Source organism: Chelonoidis abingdonii, chromosome 2 (assembly GCF_003597395.2).
Source record: "Chelonoidis abingdonii isolate Lonesome George chromosome 2, CheloAbing_2.0, whole genome shotgun sequence".
In the NCBI taxonomy this organism is placed as follows: domain Eukaryota; kingdom Metazoa; phylum Chordata; order Testudines; family Testudinidae; genus Chelonoidis; species Chelonoidis abingdonii.
In genome coordinates, this window is record NC_133770.1 from 204276974 (window position 1) to 204280891 (window position 3918).

The 3918-nt window shown below is 47.5% G+C and overlaps 1 pseudogene; it reads left to right on the plus strand.

Annotated features, from left to right (window-relative positions):
- The first annotated feature begins 337 nt into the window (after window positions 1–337).
- LOC142046267 (uncharacterized) lies at window positions 338–2383 on the plus strand (annotated as a pseudogene).
- Window positions 2384–3918: the final 1535 nt, after the last annotated feature.

A 3918-nucleotide genomic window follows, 5' to 3' on the forward strand; every position in this document is an offset into this window, starting at 1 on the left:
AATTCCCTATATGATTCTTCTGTGATGGTTGCCATCTTGACCAATGCCAGAGATTCAACAGTGGATCTCCACAATTAACAGTGTTAATTTCTTCAGCTTCAGCTAAAGACACAGATCTCTTTAGCCACTGCTAAAACAGACTCATATTATCTGTAGATTAGGCACAGAGGGTGACTGTAACCCACACCCTCCAGTGGGTTATAGTTGTACTTTGTCTAAAAATGTATACGGCTAGCTCTGACCTTTATTATACATTGAGGCCTGGTCTACACTACAAGTTTAGGTCGAATTTAGCAGCATTAAATTGAATTAACCCTGCACCCATCCACACAACGAAGCCATATTTGTCGACATAAAGGGCTCTTAAAATCGATTTCTGTACTTCTCCCCGATGAGGGGATTAGCGCTGAAATCAACATTGCCAGTTCGAATTAGGGTTAGTGTGGATGCAATTTGACGGTATTGACCTCAGGGAGCTATCCCACAGTGCACAATTGTGACCGCTCTGGACAGCAATCTGAACTCGGATGCACTGGCCAGGTAGACAGGAAAAGCCCCGCGAATATTTGAATTTTATTTCCTGTTTGCCCAGCATGGAGAGCTGATCAGCACAGGTAGCCATGCAGAGCTCATCATCACAGGTGACCATGCAGTCCCAGAATCGAAAAAGAGCTTCAGCATGGACCATATGGGAAGATCTGATCGCTGTATGGGGAGATGAATCCGTGCTATCAGAACTCAGTTTCAAAAGACGGAATGTCAAAACATCTGAAAAAATCTCCAAGGCCATGATGGACAGAGGCCACAACAGGGACTCAACTCAGTGCTGCGTGAAACTGAAGGAGCTGAGACAAGAATACCAGAAAGCCAAAGAATCAAATGGATGCTCCGGGACAGAGCCGCAGACATGCCGCTTCTACGCTGAGCTGAAGGCAATTCGGGAGGGGGACACCACCACTATCCCATCCCTGTCCATGGACTCCGATGATGGGATACTCTGAGTCACCATGCCTGAGGATTTTGCGGACAGGGAAGGTGAGGAGAAGGAGGAGGACGATGAGGTTGAGGAGACCACACAGCACACCATTCTCCCCAACAGCCAGGATTTTTTTCTGACCCTGACTGAAATACGCTCCCAACCCTCCCAAGGCAGCATCCCGGACCATGAAGCCATAGAAGGGACCTCTGGTGAGTGTACCTTTGTAAATATAAAACATGGTTTAAAAGCAAGCATTTTTTAATAATTAATTTTCCCTGAGGACTTAAGATGTATTCGTGGCCAGTACAGCTACTGGAAAAGTCTGTTAATGTGCCTGGGGATGGAATGGAATCCTCCGGAGACATCTCCATGAAGCTGTCCTGGAGGTACTCTTTGCAGAAGGTTTCTGGGGAGAGCAGCCATATTCCGTCCTCCATGGTAGGACACTTTACCACGCCATGCTAGTAGCAAGTAATCTGGTATCATCGCATGACAAAGCCTGGCAGCATATTGTCCCGGTGTTTGCTGGCATTCAAGCAACATTCCTTCTTTATATCTCTGTGTTATCCTCAGGCTGTTTGCCTGTGGCTGAAAAGAAATCCTCCCCACAGTTATCCAAGGGGGGTGGGTATTGGCTCTGAGATGTTCTCGTTTGGCTAGCAGGGATCTTCCCTGATACCAGCCACATGGTGTGGGGAGGGTTAAAGCAGTCATCCCACAGAAAAGAATGGGGGGGGCATTAGTTTGGTTTCTGCTGCTGCACATTAACACAAAAATCGCAGCCCTAACTGGACAACTGAACAGGCTTTGCTTGGTATGGGAAAGAAGGGTGCTGCTGTTATGAAGGTTCCAGAAGCTGAAAAATTATAGCTTACCATGGCTGCCTACAAGCCAAATTCTGTTGCCCGGTGTGTTTGATGTCTAAACACCAAAGCCGCAGGCACTCGATATAAGATGCAAAAAATGACCCTGTACCAAAATCACATGTGCTATGTAATGTGAATAGTATTGTTCACTGTGAAAGAGTATACCCATTATTCTGTAAAATGTATCTTTTAAAATACTTCTCTCCCTTTTTTTTCTCCTGCAGCTGCAAATGTTTCAAGCCTCCCTCCTCTGTCCCAAAGGCTATCTCAGATAGGGTGGCAAAAAAAACGCACATGCAATGAAATGTTCTCTGAGCTCAGGCAGGCCACCCACACTGAAAGAGATCAGAAGAAAGGGTGGAGGGACACAATATCAGAGAACAGGTAAGTGGCCAGTGAACGTGAGGAGAGGTAGTGACAGGAAGATCAGAGGATGCATGAAGCAACTCTGTAGCTACTGCAGGAACAAACAGACATGATACGGTGTCTGGTGGAGGTTCAGGAATGTCAGCTGGAGAGACTGCCACTGCCTGTTTAACCGCCCTCCCTCCTCCCCATGTTCCATAGCCGCCTCCTCACCCAGATGCCCAAGAACACGGGGGAAGGGAGTAGGCTCCAGGCACCCAAACACTCCTCCCCAATGGACAGAAGGTTGTAATTCAACAAGTATTGAAGTGGCCTCTTCCTTCCCTCCTATCCTCCCCCCCACCCCACCCAGGCTACCATGTGAATTATCTCCCTATTTTTTATAATCAATTAACAAAGAATACATGGTTTTTAAACAATAGTGACTTTATTTCCTATCTGTGATTGAAGGGGGGAGGGCGGTTTGCTGACAGGGAATTTTTGAGCCAACCAAGAGGGTGGGTTTTCATCAAGTAGAAACAAATAGAACTGTCACATGGTACCTTAGTCAGTCGTGAAACTGGTTTTCAAAGCTTCTCTCATCCGCAGCACTTCCTGATGTGCTCTTCTAATCACCCTGGTGTCTGGCTGCATGTAATCAGCCACCCGGCGATTTGCCTCAACCTCCCACCCCGCCATAAAGGTCTCCCCCTTACTCTCACAGAGATTGTGGAGCACACAGCAAGCAGCAATAACAATGGGGATATTGGTTACACGGAGGTCTGAGCGAGTCAGTAAACTGTGCCAGCGACCCTTCAAACGTCCAAAGACACACTCTACCACCATTCTGCACTTGCTCAGCCTATAGTTGAACAGCTCCTTACTATTGTCCAAGATGCCTGCGTACAGCTTCATGAGCCAGGGCATTAATGGGTAGGCTGGGTCTCCAAGGATAGGTATAGGCATTTCAACATCCCGAACAGTTATTTTCTGGCCTGGGAAGTAAATCCCTTCCTGCAGCCATTTAAACAAACAAGAGTTCCTGAAAATGCGAGCGTCATGAACCTTTCCCAACCATCCCATGTTGATGTTGGTGAAACGTCCCTTGTGATCCACTGTGCTTGCAGCACCATTGAAAAGTACTCCTTGCGGTTCATGTACTAGCTGCCTTGGTGGTCTGGTCCCAAGATAGGGATATGCATTCCGTCTATCACCCCACCACAGTTAGGGAACCCAATTGCAGCAAAGCCATCTACTATGACTTGCACATTTCCCAGAGTCACTACTTTTGATAGCAGAAGCTCAGTGATTGTGTTGGCTACTTGCATGACAGCAATCCCCACGGTAGATTTGCCCACTCCAAATTGATTCCCAACTGACTGGTAGCTGTCTGGAGTTGCAAACTTCCAGAGGGCTATGGCCACTCGCTTGTGAACTGTGAGGGCTGCTCTCATCTTGGTATTCTTGCACTTCAGGGCAGGGGAAAGCAAGTCACAAAGTTCCATGAAAGTTCCCTTACGCATGCAAAAGTTTTGGAGCCAGTGGGAATCATCCCAGACCTGCAACACTATCTGGTCCCACCAGTTTGTTTCCTGAGCCCAGAATTGGTGTTCCACTGCATGAACCTGCCCCATTAACACCACAATGGCCACATTGCCGGTGCCCGCACTTTGAGAGAAGTCTGTGTCCATGCATGTCTTCATCACTCTCGTCACCGCACTGCCGTTG